Below are 9,148 nucleotides of genomic sequence, written 5' to 3'. Positions count from 1 at the left end.
GTACAATAAATAAGGATTGTGAAGTTTTTAGAATACTTCCACTGACGGAAAAGTATCCAGAACTCACCCAGTCGATACCCAAACAATCTGTTCATGAACAGTAAGGTGATTTTGTAAAATGTGCATTTTCTTCTTTCAGTACGCCGCAGCCGCTGCTGCTATGAGCTCCTCCTCGTCTTTGGCGGCCCACTCGACGGCCCCGCTGCTGCTCTACCATCCCCAGTACCCGCTGAGCTTGTCGGCCCTCGCGGCGGTCGACCGCATCCACACAAAGAACTCCAGCATCGCCGACCTCAGGCTGAAGGCGAAGAAACACGCAGAGGCCCTTGGACTTCACGAGAAGACGGCGTAGGCAGAAGTTACATTTTAATTATTTCTGTACAAAAGAGACATATTAAAAAAAGAAAAATCTCGTTGTCTGTTAATAAAATGTGTCTTTCTACTTGCCTAGAGTAATCCTTCCAGCCCTATCTTGACACTACCAGATGATCTCTTGAAGATGTTGCAAATTGTCCATCATCTGACTTTCCCGAAAGAGGTGCCTGAAACAAGGATAAATAAGCAGTTTGTTTTCGTGGAACAAAACATTATGACAGTCTTATAACTACAGGTATATAGTGAGATCCATAAATATTACAGTCACATCGTTCAGCAGTCTTTACATCCTCTTTCAGTTCACATCCTACGCGTATTCAAGAAATGGAATGGTACATGGGATCCATGAGTAATACCGTGCAAATTGTCCATGACTATTTTCATTAATTTTTCTCTTACATCCTATGTGTTTTTAAGCTATGGATATTTATGTATGCTGGTGCAGAAGTTGTCAACAGCTTGTTTTGAGTTTTCTTTTAATTCTTCAAGCTCTCATTAGGTCAAATAAAGGGCAACAACATGATGCTGGACAATTTGCACGGTAATACTCATGGATCCCACTGTACATAGATTCCGATCACATGGAGTTGGATGCTCATGTATTGCCAAGCAAATTGCCCATCACCATGTATATTATCTTTGGTTTATACAATGAGAGCTTCAAGAATTGAAACAAAATGCCAAACAAGCTGTTGACAATCTGTGCACCAGTATACGTTAGAATAATGCATTCCTTAAAAACACCTAAGATGCAGGAGAAAAAAATAATGATGGACAATTTGTCGTGCAATACTTGTGCACCTATTGTGCACGCGCTCTTCTCCAGATAGAACAATTTAGTGAAGCCAAGAGAGCTACAAATATACAATAAATCACCACAATCAGATTATCTCAGCCTGTATTTCTGTCAAGAGTAAACAAGAAATTACAATTATAATGGACAGAAGAATGAAATCGAAAATTAGAAAAAGCAGGCTACACATGCAATTGGTTTGATTTGAATTTAATTTGAATTAAAAATTTTGGGTGCGTCAGCACGAAGGCTATTTTGCACCCGTCACATAATACGGGGTCCAGCCCCTTATCGTTACACATAACAACTCTAACGTTGCATAACTAAAAATCATAAAATATTCTGACTGTCATTAAAAACTGAGGCTGTAAAGGAGCACTCAGCACACAGGACAACAGAAACAAAATTATACTGGCCATGGGGCCTCGTTAGTCTGCAGTCCAGGGTGTACTACGTGGAAGTGAGGTTGATTATTGGGTGCACTACGTGGAAGGAGCACCCTTTACACCCCACACATGCAATTGTGAGGACAATATAGATAAGAACAAAATTTGGTATAAAACTTATACTGGGTGTTCATAAAGTCCCGGTACCATTACAAAGAAAAACATAGCTCGGAAACTACATGCAATAGAACAATGCTGTTGATTGCAAAATGAGTTATAACTCTCCACGTTTATATGCCATATACCTCAATGTGCGCCCCTCTAGTTGCTCTCAGAACATCAAGGCGGTAATCCACTTCTGCCCATACACGCCCCAGCATATCACCAGTAACAGTTAGATACTCTCCGTTATTCTTCTTCCAAGAGTAGCAACACCTTGCACAGGAGTGCGGTAAACACAATCTTTGACATACCGCCAGTAAAGTAAAGTAAAGTGTTCCCCTGTGCATAGCACCACGCCATGAAGGCGTATAGGGGGTGTGGGGGTAACGCCCCACACTTTCTTGATCCGGTCATGAGTGGGGGTGATGTGATCAGCATCACGCCCCTGACCGCCTTTACCCCCCCAGGGTTTCCCCCAGGTACCCATGTTATTCGACGCTGGGTGGGCGCCGGGGCCGCTTCCATCGTTAGAAAAGTTCCCGGATTTGAACCGGCCGGGGATCGAACCCGGGACCTTGAGCATGGTAGTCAGACGCGTTACCGACTGAGCCACCGCCAGAAGAAGATATCCACGGGTGTGATATCAAGAGAGCGCGGTGGCCAGGGAATAGGTCCATCACGGCCTATCCACCTGTCAGGGAAATACCTATCCAAGAAGACCTCGAACATTTTTGGACCAATGAGGGGTTACCCCATCTTGTTGAAAAAATATGGTTGGCTGGAAGTATATCCATGCTTTGATTGTTCTATTGCATGCAGTTTCCGAGCTATGTTTTTTTTTGTAATGGTACCGGGACTTTATGAACACCCTGTATATTCTTATAGAACAATAGTAACAATCAGGTCACTTAAGAACAAATATTTCTCTACTTGAAATAAATATAGTTCAATATCTAGAATTTATACGATTGGCGCTATAAGACAGCACGGATCAAGTATTCTCTCGCTGTCCAGAACACGAAAAGGAAAGAGAATCCCTAATAAACATTTTCATGAAATTGTCAGTCCCATTCTCAACCCAAATGTCCAAACAGCTCATAATCTACAATCTACATTTATAACAAGCAAGGTAAAGCTGCCCCTGTGTATTGAAACGTGCAATGAAGAAACATAGGGCCGGTTGTATAAACATCACTAACTGGAGATCAGATTTGACCTACGATCCGGTAGTGAACTAAGTTCAAGCTTCTATCATGTTGTGTAAAGCTAACTGTCGATTTGTCGATCTTAGATCAAATCCTGATCTTGGGTCAAAGAAATACGTTTCGCAACGTGTCAAATCCAGACATGTCGCTAGTATGCCTGTGATGTTGCCAATTGTCCAACACTGAACAGCAAACATTTTAAAGTCTGTTTCAGAAAATGCATGTATTTAATATTTGAATAAAGAATAAATCTGAGGTGCTGGATGTAGTAAATATTCGAACATGTTGCAAATTTAGTAACATCACGTAAATTAGATACTAAACGGCCATTTATTGCTTGTGCACGTTCCACGTGGAGGATTTGTCCTCTCGGATGTAAATTATGCACAAAACAAATAATGCAACGTGCTCGGTTCATAAAGCAGTAGATATATACACTACAACCAAAGCTATAACCAAAGTTACATGATCTGTTTCATTTTGCGGACAACATTGAATTGCAATAACACTTGGCTGGATGCAGTAAAGCAAAATGGTAATATTTTTACACTCCCTCTACATCCCAACGCAAGTTTTACAATGATAGTATCATAACAAGAAAATGTAAGGGGGTCTATTTTCTGTTTGTATCAACACTCGATTGTTCTCAAGTTACTTTTCTCTGATCGTGCAATTAAACAATGTTACAACATGCTATTGCAGTAATTTAAGGCAAATTTCAAGAAAAAATACATGGTATTTCAAACAGCAAATAACAATGACACACGATATATGGAAAGAAAGAAAAATGGAAGAAATATTTATCATTGTTCACCTCGTTGTGCATGCTTCTTCATTACCTATTATTATGGAAACAGGATTTTATGAATTTATTCTCCCGTCTTGCCGCATACGTTCACTTGCAACACATTTTACAAGCAAATATTCGTTAGTACAGCCATGTTACAACAGCTGATCTACGGTCAATGTCTGCTGATCGGAGAAAAATCGCGGATCAACTTTGATCGCAGTAATCAGTTCAACTTTTATACAACACAAAATCAGAGTTCAGCGTGACTGCAGATCAATTTTACTGGCTAATCGAGGATCAACTGTTTTATACAATCGGACCATAGAGTTCTACAATTTCACAATCTTCGCTACAGCTGAGGTGATGTGTTCTGCACCAATCTTCAGCCACTTTTGCTGCACAATTATCCTTACTTATCCACTGATTACAAGTTGGTCAACAAATCCAGGGAATCGAATCCAGGTCTTCCGTGGGGCAGTCAGACGCCATATCGATATTTTTAGTAACTTTGGAATGGAAGTATAAGTGCTGGGGTTAGAATCCAGGACATTCTACATGTAAATCACACGGTCTGCCACTTATTATTTCTTAAATATTTTCCTTTATTTGCTATTCTTTTCGTATCTATTTTTCAATTTATGTGTTTGTAATCTCGAATTACACAAACATCCATGCCTTACCCAGAATTCGAATCCAGAGACCCCTGGTGTCGGAGCGCTTTACCGTTAATGGGACAGTCCGGGATGTTTAACAACCACAATTAGATGACTTCACGAAGAAGAAGAATAATTAATGGAAGGTCTCTACATTGAACATTCATATATTCACCGCGCATGCGCGAAAAACATACCGAGGCGACACGATGGATGGTATTAAGAAAACAGTGAGTCCAAGCAACGCGTGCAAGTTGTCGTGTCGCTTCGGTTCAAAAAGTTGCATTGATTACTGAGCGTTCGCTTCTATGCGACACGTATGGCTTTAGTCTGAAAGCTTCCTTAGACCTTTCAAGATAAAATAAGGATGAAAAAACTTTAGTAGAGTTAGCACGAAACAGTAAATTCTTGGGGAAAAGATTAGGGCGAGAAACTGAATGATTTATAATGCAGTTACTCATTATCTTAAGGTTTCTCGTAAATTATAGTTAGTAGTAGTAGTAGAAATAATAATAATAATAATAATAATAAACTATTATCACTATTACTATACTACTACTAATGATAACAAGAATAACAGGGATATATCTGTTCCAGAAAGATCTGATTATCTTGCACCCTCCTCCAAAGTAAAAACTAAAATTCGCACAGTTCAATGCAATAAACTTCCCATATATGGTTAACTCGTAAAACAGCCACGTTTTAAGAGAATGGAATAGAATACAATATAGGTTAATTTCAGTATGAGCCTTTGCGGCTGTACTCACATTTCCATACATGAATGAAGTTTTTTCCCTTTCTTCTTGTTTTCCATATCCCTTCTCCTTATGTGCTCAATTGTGGGTTCCTTCCTTACTACAATCCAACAACCTATGTCTTTTTTCATCATTTACACTGATAGCACTAGTTATTACGAGTATATTGTCAACAAAAAGCTCTCATGCACTTTCACTCCCGTCCCTCCTCAACTTATTCGCCCTCTTTGTCCAGACGTAATGTAAGGTTCCCAGGTCCAGAAGGAAAAATGAAAGAAGCATTAGAGAGAGAAACGAATCGGAGACAGGAAAACATATAGTGGTAGGAAGAAAGAAGCGACAGAGGAAAAAAGAAACAAAATATGAAGCGAGAGGCTGAGTTAGAGAAAGGAAGAAATAAAGAGAGAGAGAGAGAGGGAGACGGAGAAAGAAAAAGAGTGAGCAGAAGAGAAGTGAGAAAGAGAGAGAGAGAGAATGAAGTAGAAAGAACCGAAACAGAAGAGAAAAGATGGTAGAAGAAACAATACAAATGATAGTGAGAAGAAATAATTTCCAAGACAGAGAAAGGAAATTGAAAATCAAGGAAAAAGGGTACAAAAAATGTAATTAAAAAGGAAGAAAAGTAATACAAATGATACAAAAAAGAAGCAATCTTCTTTTTTTTAAGGCCATCATTAGTTGGGAAGAATAAGGGAAAGAGAGACAATGGCGAATGCAAGGAAATAACGATCACGGGTAACGTCCGGTCTATCCACTTGGCAACTCTGAAATCTAACAAGATTTCTTTCCCTGGGAAGACTTTTGTGAGACATTATGGTGTTTTACTGGTTGCCTGTGCGCTGCAAAAGTACACAGCAGGCGCGGAGCGTCCATGTAAGCCGTGTAAGCCGGGCTTACACTTCATTAGTTCTAGTAAAATGCAGAGGCGAAGATATAGTACAAGCAATGCAAGCACTGCTTGCATAATTCGAATATCATTTAATGTACTTAATGTTCTAACCGTATTTAGTTTCCATCGCACTCGATTTCGCGAAAAAATGCGGCCGCAAACTCCCCCAGCAGCTCTGTAGCAAGCACCAGCCTCAATGCTTGCAGCCGTTCTGCGGGAAAATAAGGCCTCCGAAGGAGTCACATGGCGAAGCGTGAATTCTGGTGGAACCCGTCCACAAAGCTTCTACAAAAAGCTGTGCTTTCCGAGCTTGCGTGATTCCCGAAAATAGCCGAGTTCAACCGAAAGCAGAAGGATTCATCTATGGGTACGTTGCCAGCAAAAACTAGTAACGAATATTTGTCTTCATGAACACGTAAACAAGATCGCAAATATAATAATAATTGTTAGTCATAAAATAACTAAAAGAAGTTATTATCACTGTTCTAAATTCCATATATATCATATTATATTACAAATTATTTTAGATTTCGCGAAATGTAAAACGCGTAAAAAAAGTTGACATTGGGAGTTGGGGCAGTGGAATTTCTGCACCCCCGTGAAGAGTTTTCTCAGGGAGGGAGGGAAGATTGGACGGACCTTGGTCCTGCACCCTGCTTCCTGGTCGGTCCAGCTCAAATTACGCCAGAAGTGTTGACCGCTACCAGTGTTTGCAACTGCCAAATTATTTACGCAGTAATTCAAGTGAGCTCTTTCACAAATTTTACAATCAATAAATTGACTGCTTTTGAATAAAACTTGGGGTGAAAATAAAGCTATCTGAGAAAGAACTATCTACTGATATTTGTACATGGCATAGAAGTAAATCGTATACATTCTGCATATTATGAGCACAAGAATATGTTTTAATGATTGATTGATTGATTTGTTGTTTTAAGTCCACTTTATGCACAGTAAGGCTAATCGGGACTGGACCTACAGTTTAAAATGGGATCTGAAACACTTGTGCCTCCACCGGGTATCGAACCCGGAACCCCTTGATTACAAGGCGACGACACTACCACTGCGCCATCGGGGAGGCCCGAATATGTTTTAAGTTCTATTATTATGACGCAAGTGGTGTTCCCAGGGTCTTTTTACGGTCCACATTTTGTCATCTTTTCCTTCCTTTGACGTTTTTTCTTAGATATACTGGGCCAAAAGGGGGTTATGTCTACCATCCACCCCTTTCGCCCCGGGCACGCCATTGAATGACACTTTATTACTTAAATATTAATGTACATACTCGTTCTGCTGAAATGATTCTGATTCCTCCGCGTAATTTTTATCTCCAAACTGATATATCTTTCCTTTGTGACGGATAAAATTAATGAAATAGGTTGGTATCACTTTCTGTTGTTTCAGAGATTTTCAAAGTGATCTTGTGTAGATGCTTGCATTTGCAGTTGTGGAAAGCGCGTGGGATAGTGTGAGTGTTTGTTGCTTCGTGTTTTGTGCTGTGAATTTATCGGAATGAACGCGTATTTAGGAACGGTTGATGTGAAGTGCGGGTGTATTATTGAGCAATTGAAAATTGCTTCGTTTAGCTCGAGAGAGATAAGTGTTAAAATGAAAATCGTGGAAGGGGGTCGACCAACACCAAGAGTTTGAAATTTATTGTGGTGAGTACATCGTCTATGCATGTGTTCCTTTGCTTTGAAATGAATTTTTTATTGTTTGTGTTTAACTTTTTATTTAGCGTTTAAGTTACTCCAATGCGGTTTTTAGGGTGCCCAAAAATACTAAATTACATCATGCAGCGTAAAATAAACAAATGATTCCCATTTTTTTTATCTAAATCGGTTTGGTCACCGTTTGACCATATTAAATAATAATGAACAAATAAAGGTACTAATAAGTAAGTAAGAAATTCCGTCTCCCTTTAGTCGTATGCGGAAAGTTCGCATATGCAAAACGTTTAATATCATATGAATAACGTTATCTGGATTTTTTTTAAAAAGTAAATGTGACGTTTGCGGATCATATGGTTTATTTTTAGTACAGTCACTTTATTACGATATTTTGACAAATCCAGCGACTGGGTAAATGAGGCTATAAACCTTGAATCTTTCCCCTCGGCATGTCGTTGTACTACATGTTTTGTTGTACTGAAACATTGCTTGCCTCCTTCGTAAGACTACGCTTCGCTACTGGTAAAATGTATGTAATTATCTGGCAAAAATTCGTAAACAACTTCCAAGTTCAAATCGGGTCGACACCAGTGTTCGAGATCATGTTTGTTAGATTGCAACACTTCAGCGCCAGGCGGCACATGGGATCTCCCGCCTTCTGCTTGTGGAAAGATGTAAGCCTTCTGAATTTTGCCTTACAAATTTCTGACCGCGAACGAACAGTGCCTACCCTATCTGGGTGCAATGTCTGTACTCTAGGTGGAGAAGAGCGAGCCAAAACCCACGTGTGTAAACCTTCCGGCCAGAGGCTTACAACAGCGTTGCAAACCTTATGTTTACAAAAAGTGTTGTTCATGGATGTCCGCAGTATTTCTTTCCACCAGGGAGGATTAGGCATAGTAATTTTTTCAGGGGTGGGGGTAAACTAGGTATATTTCCCCCATAATAAAGTTGCCTCCTCAAAAGATACAAATTTGAAGTTAACATTTTTCTGCAACGCCCTTACAATAATTAACATAATTTGATGTGACTGAAATGAAATGATATGTGTGAAATATATTCTTTTATGGTTGACATTCATTTTCCAGGAAGAGCTTCCTCCCCTTGCCCCTTCTGGACATCCATGGTCTCGTTTAAACTCCATAATTATGCTACATACTACTAAATTGTTCTGCGATCTACATATTATTAATATTTATTTGTAACGAGAAATAAATATAAATTCGAATGGTTCAACCAACGGGATGAGTTCGACGTCATACGTGAAAAGTTTGAGAAAATTCAACTACCACGAACAGCGGCCCTCTTGTTTAATTTATATCCCCAACTTCCAAACGACTTTTGAAACTTGTGCGAGATTTAGCACCATTATGCTTGGGTTGGCTTCACTGGCTAACCGTGAACACGCGCGAGCGAGACACAGGTCCTGCAAGAGGAGGGTTCTCCAGCGTTGTCGGGTATGAATGAATG

The sequence above is a fragment of the Lepisma saccharinum genome, chromosome 1 (genome assembly GCF_977018435.1).
Source record: "Lepisma saccharinum chromosome 1, izLepSacc3.1, whole genome shotgun sequence".
In the NCBI taxonomy this organism is placed as follows: domain Eukaryota; kingdom Metazoa; phylum Arthropoda; class Insecta; order Zygentoma; family Lepismatidae; genus Lepisma; species Lepisma saccharinum.
The sequence above is the reverse complement of the archived record's forward strand: the minus strand, read 5'-3'. Positions refer to the sequence as shown.